Source organism: Calliphora vicina, chromosome 5, assembly GCF_958450345.1.
Source record: "Calliphora vicina chromosome 5, idCalVici1.1, whole genome shotgun sequence".
In the NCBI taxonomy this organism is placed as follows: domain Eukaryota; kingdom Metazoa; phylum Arthropoda; class Insecta; order Diptera; family Calliphoridae; genus Calliphora; species Calliphora vicina.
In genome coordinates, this window is record NC_088784.1 from 54,288,628 (window position 1) to 54,306,154 (window position 17,527).

Genomic DNA, 17,527 nt, shown 5'->3' on the forward strand with positions numbered 1-17,527 from the left:
TCTACAAAAATGTTCTCCGTAACATTTTACATAAATTTTCTGAAAACATTTTATACCTAAAATGTAGGATCACATGGTTTCTTATGCCGATTAACAACAAGAATGTGCCAGAGTTGGGAAACTTTAACCCCTACTCAAATGAAATTCAGATGTATATTTATTTTATTTCTATCAAAATTTATTGGTCGGACCTTGTAATTATACCCTACACCACCATAGTGGGGAGGGTATTATGCGTTTGTGCAGATGTTTGTAACGCCCAAAAATATTAGTCTAACACCCACCTTAAAGTATACCGATCGACTTAGAATCACTTTCTGAGTCGATTAAGCGATGTCCGTCCGTCCGTCCGTCTGGTTGGCTGGCTGGCTGTCCATGTAAACCTTGTGCGCAGAGTACAGGTCGCAATTTTGAAGATATTTCGATCAAATTTGGTACATATTATTTTTTCGGCTCAAGGACCAAGCCTATTGAAACTGGCTGAAATCGGTCCACTATTTCACCTAGCCCCCATACGAATGTCCTCCCGAAATTGGACTTTATCGGTCATAAATGTTTAATTTATATATGTATCTCCACAAATTCCGCTCCAAATAAGTTTTATATACACAAAATTCATGTCACCAAATTTTGTTACGATCAGTCCATAATTAGTCATAGCTCCCATATATACCCGCTTCCGAAAATCACTTTAACGTGCATAAATCGCTTAAAAATGTTGGTAAACACACAAAATTCAACATAGTTAACTTTAATATAGACATAAATCAATTGTAATAATATATAAACGGTATTCATAATATTGCGCATTTGCATTGCATGGTGTATTTCATTCAATGGTGTATTTATATATTTTTTATTAGTGTAAAGTAAAAATGCAATGCATATACAATGATACAAGATTATTAATTATAAACATTTTCATGTTAACTCACGGCTGCAGTTAATGTGGAAATACCCATATATTTTTTTTAGTTTTCGACTATGAAACAATAACTATGGTTTCTACCGCCGAAGAAGCATCAGTTTCCATACCTTATAAACCTCAATCACTGCCTTTGACATGTTATTTTAAAATTAGTTTCGCTGGAAATACGTGGAAATTTCAATTTGCATTTTTTTTGTTAAGTATTTTACGAAAACTTAAAAGACAAAGTAAAATTCATAAATTATCGTAGCTTTCTTATAAGTTTTAATACAGTCTACTCGACAAGTAAATGAAAAACATTCTTAATTATTCTTTAAAATTTAGAAGTCTTGTCATACAGCAGAAAATATAATATATATAAAAATAATCCTGATGAAAGGATGTATGAATGAAAAAATTATAAATAACGTGGGAACATCTACATATTTGTGAATACACTTAAACATTTTAACTGTCTTTGTGCAAAAAAAAAACACAAGTAAACGTGAGTGTGGTGTGGGTGTGAGATACAATGTTTTCCTTTAATTCTGTCGTAATACTTTATGAAAATTTTAATCAATGTTTTGATTATATTAAACCATGATTATATTTATGTATGTATCTACATTGTACATATACGAATACTGCCAAAGTTTGCTAATGCTGTCTTATAACCTGACATTTCGACTTGTAACATTAGTCACAAATGTATGTATGTCAGTGTAAAACAAACAATTGTAAATAAAGACAAACTCTAATTTTAAGAATGTATACGTAGAAAATTTCCTAATTGAGGAATAAATTTAACTTTATAGGTCGCCCTTTTCTAATTTTACTTATAATTTCTGAACCATCTCCTTATACATATATGAAATTTCGCACGTATAAAAGCATTAAAGTTATTAAATAAATATTTATGTTTATGTACACAGCTATACACAGATGCTAACGTATTCATCAGTAATCCCTGAAACTTAAAACTTTGACATTTAGATTTTAGTTCTAACTATTTACAACTATTGTCAATTTGTTGTTATTGCTGTCACTAAAACAACGTATGAGATTAAATACAAACAAACTTATTAATTGAAGTATTTTTTTTTTGTTACTAAAAGCATTAAATGTGTCATATTTATTTTTTTTTCTAAAAATCTAACAAAATGTTGTGTGCCTGGAATATTTCAAATAGATAAACATTATTTTTTATTTTATTTTCGCTTTTTGTATTAAATAAGTCTAAGCGGAATTATCACCCTTGACACACACGTAAAACTGAGATTCAAGTGTTTACACATGTATCCTGTAGGATATTTTACCAACATATGTACATATGGAGGTACATATCCATACATACATACATATGTATGTATGTAAGTTGGTAAATAAAAATCAAAACTAAAGTTCTACTTAAAAAACATATACATACATATATGTATTGTATTTATGTGTATGTAGTATGTATTTTGACAAAATTTTAACAACTTTGTTGTTTTTTTAATATTGTTTGCTAGAACAATAAAAACAGTTCTGCAAATTGAACTTTTTCACATCAGACATTTTTAAATCATGTTGTAATAAAAACAAACCTGCATGTTGTCCTCATGCAAGTGCACATACAGGGTAGTACAATTATAGGTTGACTGTTTAAGAAAAACCAAATATTCACATTATTTATGGAACACACAGTAGCATACCCTGTCAGTCCAGTTTTCCAATACTTGGACTTGAAGTTGTAAATCGTTTCATGATTATTCGTATAGCATCTGTCTTTAATGGAACCCTACAAGAAAAAGTCTTAAGGGGACAAATCGAAGCTCCAAGGCGTCTAATTAGCACTGATAACCACAGTTGTCAGAAGATTTAGTTTGAAAATCATAAATTTTTGAAATCGTCAAAATACAAATGACCTATTTTCCATATATAAAATACACTTTGTATTTTCACTAAATTATTCGTTTTATTAACATTTAAGTTAAAATATAAATATAAAACTGCAAAAAACAGCATCAATTGTTTTTCGCCAAGTAGAAAAGTTCGTGCATAAAGTCAGAAATGTTTGAGTTACAAGATATTGACAGAGATTCTGCAATTATTGATAATATGTAGGAAGCTTTCCATGGAAAGAAGCATAAAATATATAAAGGAGGTTTAATCCTTTTCCCGGTTACTTTTATTGTTTGCCATTTTTAATATTTTAGTATGTTTTCCAATATCAACTGTTGTTGTAGCAGTAGTGGTTGCTGAGTTGAAAGCCCTTGGTCGAGTGAATTCGGGTCATTCCGGTGCGTAGAACCGGCTGTCGTGGGTATGTAGGGCAATTGTCGTCATTCGTGCTGATAACAAGATTTCGGAATTCGGTTGGTACGTTCCGTACGACGGCAGGGACCATTTGTGTTATCCACTAGCAAGCCAATCACACAAACTGCTTGCACTAACTTATATGTAATTTTAATGTAAAAATGCATATGATATTATAAAGGTTTTTAAAAAATGAAATACGATGTACTCGTATTTCATTTTGGTCCGCTGAGGTATGATAATGATTGATAGTCAACATTTCGAATAAAAACAATGTAAAAAAGAACATATGATTTAAAAATAAAATAGTTTTTGGGCCACCCTCTACATAAATTTAGTAATACTGCACATAGTTGTATGGAAAATTTTCAAAATTTGCGACTAATAAAAAATATTTAATTTTTTCAGTCATCAGCGGAAATATTTAATGAAGAATGGAAGTATAATTAATTTTTGTTTTTTGGCATCCACTAACACAGCCACAGGATAAAATTGTATGTGTTTGCCTGGATGTGGTTTAGATTGACCAAATGATTACAAAAAAGGACTTATTTTTCTAGTTTCAAACAAATATTTCTATAACAGTGTAACGTAGCAAAAAATTAACTCAGTAAATCTATAGAACTTATGGGAAACACTTTTTCCAATTTAACTATAATTTTGTTCGTTCCTAAAATGAACTAAGGGCACAATTTTCACAATACCATGATCATGTTATTTAGCAATTTGGTTCAAAATTTAAATCAAATAGAAATTTGTATAGATTTGGGGTTACTGTATTATGAAAATTGTGTTTATAGAAAACCTATAACATAGACAACAACTAGATAGGTAACAGAGAGCCAAAAACCAAAATATGTTATCAAAAACCTAATTCATGAGAATGTATTGCATGTATTTTGTTTTTGTATCGCCCGTATGTGTGAAAAGGGAGTAAGTTTTTCATCTCTCCTTCCGTTCTATGCGTTTTTTCTATGACCTAAAATTTAAAAAATATATATCTTTGTTTCAAAAATTTGGAACACAAGATTAAAATTTAAGGCTTATAAATGATTAGTTTAGAAAATAAAATTCATTTATTCAGACATTTTTCTACAAAATCATTTCAGTTAAAACTGGAAATAATATAAAAGGATAAACGTGGTGAGATGAGATTTTTTATAAAAACCTTCCTAATAAGAGCTAAGCAAATTCCAAAGCGTTTTTTTATTTAATACTAAACTTTAAATGAATTAATAATTATATTTAATAATAGCCAATTTCATTAAATTGTGGATTCCTATTGATTAATTATTTAAAGCCAAAAACCAGTACGATTTTTTCAATAAATCATTAAAATTCGTTAATCAATCAATTAAATTTAATAAAGTATTATTATCATTATTTTGTGGGTATATAAGAATGTACTTAGAAGTTTTAGTGATAATAATCTTAATAAATCCTTCATATTTAAAATTTTATTAAGTCGAGTTACTAGAAATGTTAATTTGTGGGTTTTGTCAGAGAGATAATAATTAACCTTATTATTGAAATTAGAATCTGTTTGTTTATACGTGCAGAAATAAGATAACTTATAAAGAAATTTCCGAAATTTCCCGTCAACAAAATTATATTGAATTTCCGGCTATAAAAATGAATGTAGAAATGCTTGTAACATGTTTATATTTCTTTAAAATTAGTGTTTTGTATTTAGTTTTAAACAAATTTGTATGCAATACAAAAACCTTACTTCATATTATTTATGGGCCATCCTAATGTTCATACTAATACGTGTAGATACTGAAATAATCGCACCTACAAACAAAATAGATACCCCACTGACATTAAGGCTGTAACCATAGACAAATAACTAATATGGCCTTCACTATAACTAGTTTTGCTCAAAACTAGTAAATTTTAAAACACACTTATTTCCAAAACAAATGGTTTTGTGGCAACCTGCTGTTTAAATGTTTGCGTTTTTGCACATCTGTATCGATAACTTTGTACAGCGTCAACTGTCCGCATAAACTTGTGGCGGTGCATTTTTAATTTTTAAGAATAGAATTGGTTCATACACAAAAATTAATAACTTATTACGTATATAATTGAAAATAAAAATAATAGAAATTGCCAGCGGCGTATATTTTATTTTGACGACGCGACGGTTTGGCTCGCTGTTTCGCTGTGTCGCGTTTGATAAACACACACAAAACATGTTATAAAACGGAAAGTGGGAACTCTATCAGATTATAGGCATTGAAAAAGTCGGGATAAAATCTTATATAGTAATTCTTTGACTGACCATTTTTTTAACGTGAAATTTATTTGGCCTTTCTCAGCCGCCACTGAAAGTTTGGTAAAAATGTATAAAATTTTAGGAAAAATATAAGAAATTATTATTAATAATGAAATTGTAATTGAATAAATTCTACTATAAATTATCTGCGGATTATTTTCTATTATACACGTATTATAAATGTGCCTCCCTACCATGAAATTTCATGTTTGAGCTCATGCATGTTGGTATTCGTGAGCCATGTGTCACATTTAATTAACAAAAATTAAAAAAGTTTTCACACTCCGCAAATGTTTCATTTAAAATGTAATTTAAACTTTTGCATTTCATGTTTGAATTTTATTTTATATAAACGAGTATATTTATTGTTGTTGGTGTGATAATATTAAAACGTTTAAAATGCATTATTCACACAATATAACATTTGATGAGAGATTTGCTGTTAAATCTTATTGAAAAGTTATTGATACTAAATTTAAATTATTATTATTTTTTAATAAATATACAATTTTAAAAAGAAAGGTTATTTATACGAAATTTTTAAACAGTAAGTGATTATTTCTTGCAACTGCAAGTTTTAATTAAATAATTCGTGGAAATACACATCTCCATAGGTTTTGTGCTTTAGAGAAAATTACATTTCCTGGAAACCTTTAACTGTTTAAGTGTATGTGAAAATGATATGAATTTCTGCGCAGAAAACCAGACTGAAGACAGTTTTCTTTAACTTCTTGGAGAAAAATGTCATTTTATTTTATTCGTTAGAAAATTAAAACGTGAATATGAGTGCGTCTGTGTGTGCCTGAACAATGTCGATTGACAAATAAAAGCATCAAATTAAAATCATGAAACTTTTCAGGTGTTAAATACAAAACGTGTTAAGGAAGAGTGTGCGAGTAACTAAGTGCTAAAAGTTTTTCGTTGTCAAGTTGTATTTAAATGTACGTGTAGTTTTAAAACGCAGCAGATTTATATTAAAATCTACATACATACATACATCTATCTATATGCAGCAAAGGGGCCTTACTGAAGGCCTTCTTTTGCAGACAAAATTACATCTAGCTGCATTTGCAAAATTGGTTTAATTTAATAAGGCGTGTCGAGGGGCTTAAAAATTCCTCATAGCTTTATGTTTACCATTTACCAAAAACCACCTTTTGACAAAAATATCCATATTACAAGAAGTACACACCTAATCAGAAAAATCGCAATCAAAATGGTAAGTTGTTCTTCGATGTTTTCTTGTTCTTGTTTTTTTTTTCTTAAAAAATCGAAAATAACAGTAATTTTCGGTCCCAGCTTTTAGAATATGTAAATATGTCCTTTGGAAGGCCTACAGTGTGAAGACCTAGCATTTTTATTCCCGCTGGGATATTATATACTATGTATGTAGGTGTATGTGACTTGTACTGTAGTAGTAGTTGCATACAGACAGATTTTGCTTGTGAATTTGTAAAATATTCGACGGGTTTTGAATATGAGTTAAAGATGACAAGTGATGATAAATAAAGACGTTGTAAATTTCATCATTGACATAAAGTACTTGGGTGTGCATTAGGGTGGCTCGATTTTCAGTTCTCACAACATTCTTTACAATAGGGGTTAAAGATGTCCAGGTTAAAAAAAGTAGCAGTTTAATAGAGTACCCAAATTCATATTAACGAATAAATTTCATTTATTATATATTTTTCATATTTCTACCCTACACCACCTACATCAGTGGGGAAGGTGTATTGGGTTAGTACTAGGGTATTCATTCGAGTAATGATCGTTCGATTAATCGAATAATTTCTTACGAATAATTATTCGAACAATTTAAAAATTACCATTTTCGAATAACGAATAATTCGAACAATTTTACGTAGAATAATCGAATAAAACGAATAAATTTACATATATGGGGGATTTCACGTCAAGTGAACCAACTTTTAAAATCCATGTCTTCCGATCGGGATGAAATATGCACAAAGTAGACCTATTGGATGGTAATTCAGACACAATTTTTCAACAAGATCGGTCAAGAACTCTCGGAGTTAGAGGGGGTCAAATTTTGACATTTTGGCCAAACATTTTTGACATTTTGGCCATGTGATTTTTCTCATTGACTTTTTTTTTTAAAAATGGGCCCTTTTTTCTTTTTTTTCTTAAAATAAAGCTCAGATATTTTCCTTAGTTAGCTGGCGAAATATTAGAAGAATTGCAATTAATAATCAAAATATTAACATAGATTAAAGTGGAGTTGAATGTGATTTTGAAACGGCCGTCGAAAATGATATTGAGGATGACATTTATAATGATTACATTGAAATAAGTGATGTTATTAACAGTGTACTTTAGTGTTGCAAAATATTTAATAAATCGAATGATAAAAACAAATATTGCAAACTAACGTTTTGTTGCAAGAAAAGCAAGGAGTTCGTCTTATACATGATGTTAAACATCGTTGCACATCTTTGTCTAACATGCTAATAAACTTTTTGCGTATTTGTAAATGCGTAAATCATACACTACCTGACTTCAAATTAGCCACGTTCACTGACAATGATATCAAACTTTGGACAGATTCCCTTTATTGTGTAATTCCCCAAGAATTAGTTACTCAATTTAAAACGACATAATAATGATCGACATAAAAAAGTTCTTAATACTTTTATATTGTATTTGAATTCGGGATCATGTCCAACCAGCTCAATTTTTTTAAAGCATAGCTCCAAAACGAAAACTAAAGGGTTTGCTAGTCAATTGTTTTTTAGATTGTTCGGGAATTAATCTGATCAGAATGTTTCTGTTGAACATTTAATGATGGACTTTGTTTTCGAATGTTATTTAACATTATAATTACTTGAATTGTTAACTTTAACGTTATTTTTTGTTTTTCTTTAACAATAAAATATTATAAAACCGACATCAAAACTTTATTCTTTACTTTTTTAAAAAATTTAAATTATTCGAATAATTCGATTAATTTTAAACGTGTGATCGAATTATTCGAACAAGTTAAAATCTCTTATTCGAATTATTCGTTTTACTCGAACAAGAGAAAAATCGAATAATTCGAATACCCTAGTTAGTACTGATGTTTGTAACATACAAAAATATTGTTCCAATACCCACCTTAAAGTATACCAATCTGCTCAGGATGACTTTCTGAGTTGATTAAGCTGAATAAAGATAATTCGACCAAATTTGGCACACAATGTTCTGTTACCCCTAGGACAAATCCTATTGAATTTGATCAGAACCGGACAATTATTTCTATTAGCCCCCATACGATTGCGCTATCAGTTAAGTTTTATTTATGCCGAACTCGCCTCACCAAATTTTGTGTTGATCGGTCTATTATTAGTCATTGCCTCCATATAGGTCCACTTCCGAAAATAACTTTATCTAGCATAAAGCTCTTAAAAATTTTGGTATTCCAATAAAATTCAACACAAATGATTTGTATACTTGTATAGTCATGTCACTAAATTTTATAACGATCGGTCCATACTTAGTCATAGCTCCCATATAATGCCCACTTCCGAAAATCATTTTAATCAGTACACAGAAAAAAACTATATTTCAATTCAAATATTTATCAAATATTGAGCTGGTTTAAATTATTTCATAATTGATGTGCTCAAAAACAAAATTTTCTAATATTTTGTACTGAATTTTGAGTTTGAATTTGATAATTTCGATAATTGAATATACAATTTTCGTTATTGGTTGAACTTTAATAAAAAAAATTATTGAATATACAATTTTCGTAATTGAAAAAACATTTTATTTATTTTTTTTTTGTGTGTTTTCAATTACGAAAATTGTATATGGAAAATATTGTCCTTAGTCCCCAAACTCGAAACTTAAAATAAAATGTGAAACCTTTGATTTTTAAATGACGGAGAAATTTAGGAGCACCGAAAATCGAAAAAGTCCAATATAAGCGGCACCCTAGTGTCCATGTATGTAGTTTCAACTGTGTACGTAAATATGCATGCATAAAAATGTATGTTAGTATGAGGTCTTACATCTAAAATACGTAATACTTTAAGTAAATTTATTTTTCTTTCCTTTATAAATGTCTAGAAAGATTGAGATCTGATAAAAAAAAACATTTTTACATTATGAAATTTGAAGGATATGTGTATTCATAAATTCTTTATCAACACAATTTCGATTAGAAATTAATATCTAAGAGTACTTTTAATGCATAAATAGATTTTAACTAATTACTTTAAAATAAAATGTATGGAAATTTTAATTTACAAATAGCCAGCTGCAATTAATTAAAATAAATTAAAAGAGAGAGAGAGAGGAAAGGTTACTACTACAACCGGATATGAACAAAATTACAAAATATCAATAAAAATTTTAAATTTAAATTAGTACAATAACATGATACAAAGAAAAAATAGATAATGCATTGTGCAGGTCCATTAACTTTGTACACACATCAGCTGGTTTTGAAAAAAAGTAAAAAAACATTTGATCAAATCACAAGGTCTCCTATCATTTCCTAATATTTCACGACTCGGCGGATCGGCTTAACCGACTCTTTGGAGTTCGACGCAAGTCGCTAGTTACGATAACATAATAAACATAGCATACAGAGTAGTATTATTTTAGGACATTTTTAACTTAAAAAGCAATAAAAACATTTTCAAACCATTGTGAAATATTGGGACATTATGGCAAATGACATGATAGGATACCTTGTGAATTGACCAATTGTGTGAAAAAATATAGTGTGAAAGTATAACTAATAAATAATACATCATAATTAAAATAATGTGCGCTGTTGTGGATTGCAACAAAAGTAATGAGGTTTTTTGCAGTTTTTTTTCCTTTTCCGGTAGACGGTACTCTTCGAAAGAAATGGATAGGCTTCTGCGGTCGGAAGAAAATTAATTAATTAAATACTTTTTTGTTTGCATTTTACTTTTGGTTTCCATTAACAAAAAATAATATAAATAATTTTGTATCAGTCATAATAAAAAAATATAAACAAAATTGCATTAAATCACATACAGTGTTTGTCTTATTGTATTTCTGCTCAATTACTACTGTGACCACTGTTGCCAGATTTGCCGATTTATCGGCATTTTGGCGATTTTTGATTGTAAAAATGGCAAAGTGCGATTTTCCGATTTTAGTCCTCAAAATGACGATTTTATGAAAAGTCTATATTTACATCAAGGTTTTCATATAATCATTTAATTAACTAATATAATAAATACAAACCATAATTGTTTTTGTAAGATAGAAGATGATATATAAAAATGTATGCGGAACGAATATTTAGCCAAGACAATTTAATAAAAAAATTAAATCATTTATACAAACAGTTACTTGAAGGATGCCTATAAACCTATACTAAAGACTTTTTAAAATTAATAAAGCCTGGGGAGTTACTTCCTAATTCGATTCGAAAGGAAATCTTTTCGAATTACAATGTATTTAACACATATTTTCGAACATTTTCGTTTTCAGATTGAGTTACGCAGTAACCCCCCTGATACTTGATTTTTTCGAAATTGACATATAGTTGGTTCGAATATCGCATACTTCTTTGGAATGTCTTTGAAATCCCTTTCATATGATATATGAAATGTATTCGATATATATGTAGGTAATTCGTGGCTTTTTGTGGAAATATGAAAAATACAAACTGAATTATAAACTTATATATGCCCTTACAACTCACGGTGAAGAGTATACAAATATTTAATTTTTATATGAAAATATTTTACAACATTAATTGTTTAAATATGTGAATTCTTTATTGGATTGTTAGTTTCTTTTTTCTAAAAAAAACTGACGATTTCAAAATTTTTTTGCCGATTTTGACGATTTTTTAGTCCAATTTTTACGATTTTATACCAAAATTATCTGGCAACAGTGACTGTGACGTAGATGCGAAAAAATATAAAATTTTTATAGTTTGAATGCGCTATCTTGTATACTTTGTAACATGGTACAATTATACATATAAAGAATTTCCATCTCCAGTATTTGTTCTATATGACGAAGTGTAGTGTAATTAAAATATTACAATTTGTTTAAACTTTAAAATAATTGCTCAATGGTTCTTCATAGAATTTTTTTGTCTTATAATTATGTTCCCTTATTTATACTTAATTTATGCTGACTAACCTATTTTCTATTTACTAATGTTTGGTTGTGTAACTGGTAACATCGTATGTATGCACATTGACCTTGAATACTTTTGGTGACACTTGATCACCGTTCTACAAAACAGGTGTGTAATTGATCATTGCAATGTGCAACAAATGTTTAAAAAGTTATTTGATACTTAAGTTATTTGCAAGTGTCTTGGCAATGTCAACTGTATTTTACACTACGATATTAGTCACGCTACAGTATAAACCAAACCCATATAATATATGGTTCAGGTTTTGCAGCTGTATATCGCACATTTTTGTGATTGAATAACATTGAAAATGATGATAACAAGCGTGGTTTAGAATTAATGGATTCGGTTTTATCTTTACAAATATTTTATAAAGAGGACCTCAAAAATAGGAAAAATAGTTTTTCCTGAAAATGAGTATTTTTATTTTCTTAATCTTTTACACAAAATATAAGAAATAAACCGTGAACTAAAATTGTATCTTACTTAATGATATAAGAAAATACCCATTTATTAAGGACAATAATTTTTTCAATAAAAAAAAATTGCAGCATCAACTTATACTTACATATTGATATTTTTACACCTTTATAGTAAAGGAACAAGTCTGTCGTTTTATTATATCTGCAAGTACAAAAAGTTAATAATTTTTATTAATAAAATACATAGAAATTTTAATATCGATTTTAGATTTAAATGTAAATTTTCATTAAAATCATAGGTTTGTGATTATTGGAACTAAAAATATATTAACGTTTCAGTTTTTCAAGTACACAGATAGATTTTATAATTGTTCGCAAATATTTATCTGCAATCAACAATATAAATCCGCCAGCTATTTCCATTTTAAATTTAGTTTATATTTTATATAAATAACACTGCCCAACAACATTTTTAAAACAGAATAGCGACCCTGTTGAGTAGTTCATTTTTGTGGAATAATAAAACTTTGGTGTCCTTTGAAAGTACTTTTTTTATTTTTTGGAAAAAAGGTTCAAATTGACCCACAAAATTCCACAATATAACTCTAGCAATAAGAATTCTTTCAGACATTAACTTACAACATTTGTTTCATTTAGTATCATTTTCCCTTCGACCAAAAAAGGAAAACTTTAACCCACTGTAAAAAAAACCTCAGAACAGCTGGACTATAAGTGTATTCTACAAAAATTATCTACTCAACATGATCTTACAGAATTATGGGGTCGCTGCTCTGTTCTTCTTAATTTGTTGGGCAGTGTAATTAAACAAATAGTGCAAAAATTATCAATATCATAGAAATCATTTGAAATATTTGACTACGATTGTTATTAAAAGAGGACACTAGTCGGAAAATATTCTTTAAAATCGAAAATGCGTTTGTGGATAGCTTTATAACTTTTTAACAATTGGAAAAATATAATAACAAAATATGAATTATCAATAAATAAAATAAATAGGCACATTAGTCTACATGGATAAAAAACAAGCATCTGTTTATTACACAATTAAAATATATTAAGTTGCGTATGAGTGTTTAAGTATATATAAATAATTATTCAGTATACGCACTGTAGTGATGTAAAACGAAGTATTTTTTTGAATAACAATCTCAATGTGGTAGATAGATTTGACACTTTAGTTCCACGAAAATCTAAATTTAACTCGGAAATTTATAAATATGTATTAATTATATTTAAATATATATATATTACAACATTATTCAATTCCATCATTCATCATTCATCATTATTTATAAATTATTTATATATATTTTTATATTGAAAGTTTAGCTATAACAAAATGTTTTTTTACTATAAATTTTGTTACTATAATTTGTTCATAATTTCATTAACACGACTTTTCTTGAACAAAATATATATGTTTATAATTTAGAAAAGCTAAATGCTCATAGCGACAAATTCTTAGAATAAAACATGCTTAAGATCTTTTTTTATGAATTTCAACAGATATAATATTTGGAGATGTATTATAACGGCCGATATAGAATTAAGTCAAATATTTTTTAGGATAAACACAAAATAAATTTTTAAAATGTTAAATAAATTATCTTAGTATTGATACAAACAACAAACATATTGTAAAAATATTCCTTGCAACACAGGTTGCTAACAGCTAGTATTAAATAAATGATCAAATAAATTTAAATTTCCCTAATTAGTGAAATGAATACATCTTTTGTAATTTATAATCTATGAATTGGTTGGTTTTATTCAGCACTAACATGGATTTAGAATATTCATTCAAATTGACAAAACAACTACCATATACTTTTAGAGTATGCATATAGACGTATATATGTATGTACTAATTCTTAAAAGCAGCATGGATATTCTTTTAAAATTTGTTTAAGAAAAATAGAATAATAAAGATCTTAAACAACCCTATACCCCCAACATTTAATCACTTAGCAAGAATTTTTGATGCAAGTTGAAAAATACCTAGTTGCTATTTTTGGGTTATCTGGAAACCAGATAATTAAACTAAATAACTATTGTTTTATTTTCATTAAATCTCTTTAAATGTTTGCATAATATTATTTTTTTTTGCAATTTAAGCAGTCTTAATTAATTAATTGTAATTTTTAAGAAAATATAAACTTTGTACATATATATAAACTGATATATGTTCAAACATAAGTATATGTATGTACAATGTACTTTAGAGTGTCCCTTAGAATTAAATTTTTTGAAATGTTGAATGTTGGTATCATACCCCCTGAAAACTTTCGTAATGACCTAAAATACCACCAACAAATTTTTTAGCTTGTTCTAAGAAGTGCAACCCGTGCCGACTTTCGATTCAGTTTTGAGGGGAAAAAATGCATTTTTTCAGTTTTTTTTTTTTTAATTTAGCTATTAAGTAATTACTTTTGCAATTTAGTTTAAAAGAATAATAAAGTGTAACTAATTGTCGTTCTAATGAGATATAAAATACAAGAATTGGTTAAAAAATGTTAAAGTTATTAAAAAATCGCCAGGCCTTTAACGTGTCTCAGGCCACTAGAACAAGAAATGTAGAAAATATATCCATATGTACTTGTATATGAGTTTTTGTCTTCACAGGATACATTTAACCTATTCGCAGGTGTAACCAAAAAAAAATATTTTTTTTAATGGCAGTTTCAAAACGTCTTAAATTTTTTAAACATTTTGTTATTTTGGCGAATGAGCCCAATTTCCTTACTGTTATTAATTTTAAATAAAACCTGTTCAGAATGTTACAGTCCAGGTAATTTTAAATATAGTCTGAAAGCTTTCCTAAAATCGGAAAACGTTAACCCTTAAATTGTGAAGGTCAAATTTTTCAATATTTGGATTTTCTAATGGAAAGATGCTATATATTTTTGGCCCGATTTTGATGAAAATCCTTTGATCTTCACAATCAAAGTTTTCCGATTTTAGGAAAACTTTCTGACTATATTTAGAATTACCTGGACTATAATATTCTGAACAGGTTTTATTTAAAATTAATAACAGTAAGGACATTGTTCCCATTCGCCAAAATATGTCCAAAAAATTAGTTTTTCTCGAAAATCCAAAAAATTATATCGCAGGTACGGAAGAACTATATGAGGTATTGACATATTTTTTTCACATTTTTTTTCTTTTTATATTGTACATAAATCCCCATGTGGTTATCAAAAAATTCTGAAATTTTTTTAACAAAATTTTAAAAAATTTGAAATTGGAGTTGTGAAACTGCCGTTAAAAAAAATATTTTTTTTTGGTTACACCTGCGAATAGCTTAGCTGTATCATATGAAGATAAAAACTCATATACAAATAAATATGGATATATTTTAAGTAAGCATAAACTTTTGTTTAAGTATTTCTCAAAATATGTTAATTTTGTTCCTACATTCCTTGTTGTAGTGCCTAAGTAACGTTAATGGCCTGGCGATTTTATAATAACTTTAAAATTTTTTAACCAATTTTTATATTTTATATCTCATTAGAACGACAATTACGTACACATTTCAATTAGATTGCAAAAGTAATTACTTAATAGCTAAATTTTTTTAAAAAAACTGAAAAAATGCATTTTCCCCTTGTAAATGCACCTCAAAACTAAATCGAAAGTCGGCACGGGTTGCCCTTCTTAGAACAAGCTAAAAAATTATTTGATGGTATTTTAGGGCAAGTTTTCAGGGGGTACCGTTTCAACATTTCCAAAAATTTAATTCTAAGGGACACTCTAATGTACATACATATATTTATTACAATATTGATAGCATTGCATTAATATTTTACACTGATGACACACCAGCTATCGCGTAAATAATTTTATTTATATTTTCCTTTACGCAATAATTTTAAATTTATAATGTAACCAGACGTTAAAAAATATCTGCACAAAAAGAAATGATGTAGTTAATTGTAAAAATTTAACAAGCAATAAACACATGGTGAATAATAATCAATTGGAATCTTAAACATAATAATAAATTAGAGATCTACTTCAACTTTTAGTTAACGACTAATATATTTTATCAACTTAGTGTTTTGTTTTTGCTTTTTATTTATCGGACTTGTTGACAGATAATTCATTATAATCAATATGGATTTTTAATATACTTTTGCTGAGTCGTTTGCTAAGGCAACATAACATTGTATATTTATTTAGGTCTAGATGAACCTAAATAAATTTTGAAATTTTAATTTAACATTGACTTGTAATACATACGATTATACAAATGTTTGGATACCTAATACCTAAGTAAACACATTTTTGAAAATAAAAATCTATTTTCTAATTAAAGTTAATAAAATATTTCTGATTTGATGAAATCATTATTATTTCCCTTTTAGATATTAATTTTTATCAGTGCATGTAGTATAGTGTTAATTTGGGTCTGTTAAGGTAGAAAAATCCATTTAAAATATGTCAGATAAAGGTTTGTTGCCAAAGTGCAAACAGGATTTCCCCAATACATAAATTAAAATGTATATTTGTGCATATAAATAAGTACAATTGTTCGATAACTTGTTATACACACCATCGAAAAGATGGGGGTATATTGATATTGTCATTTCGTTTGTAACACATTAAAATATTTGTCGCAGACCGACATAAGTATAAATATTTTGCGCCTCATAAGATTCTAAGACGATCTAGCTATGTCCGTTCGTCTTTGTGTCTGTTGAGAACACGATAGGACTCAAACCAAAGGAGCTAGCTTTCACAAATTCTCTCTGTTAGTTAGGTTTGATATTGAAAATTGTAAATATCGGTTCATGATTTCACTTAACCACCAAACAAATGTCCATCTGGAATAGGTACTGTTTGACCAGTCATAAATATGTGGATTAAGCTGCAATTGCACAAATTATTTCTAAGTACTCTGAAATTATAATGTGAAGTATGGTGAAAATCAGGCAACATTTGTCCCTAGTCCCCATACAAGGTCCCCCTTAGAAAATTAATTGAACATTCAAAATTGTCTTATAATAATTAATATCGTGATGAAGTTATATATGTATGAATCTAAATCCTTTTACTAACTTTTATGAGGATCGGTCCATAATTGACCATACCCTACCCACACATTGATGGTGGGTATACATGATTCGGCACAGCCGAACATAACACTTTTACTTGTTTTTTTTGTTACTTTTCCTTATTAACATTCATAAAACAGTACAAATATCAGACGCACATGTTGCACAAAGCTGTGGAAGACTGTATGAAAAGTAGCAGAGAAAATAAATGAAATAAAATAGTTTAATTCGCAGAAAATAACTTTGTCAATTTTAAAGAATATTTCATGACATATGTATGTATGTATATATATATATACATATGATACAGAATGATACACATTTGCCTTTATATTGCGGTTTTTATTAAAATGATAATGTGAACAAGGAGTTTATCAATTAAATTCTAACCAAAGAATTTAATATTGA

General features: G+C 28.1%; 1 long non-coding RNA gene across 1 annotated transcript in view; it reads right to left on the reverse strand.

Moving 5' to 3' along the window:
- The window catches only part of LOC135962249 (uncharacterized), a 49,330-nt gene extending 37,085 nt beyond the window's left edge, over positions 1-12,245 (reverse strand). Inside the window, exon 1 of the long non-coding RNA XR_010576632.1 lies at positions 12,188-12,245. This is a non-coding gene — a long non-coding RNA (uncharacterized LOC135962249). The remainder of the gene's footprint in view (positions 1-12,187) is intronic.
- Positions 12,246-17,527: the final 5,282 nt, after the last annotated feature.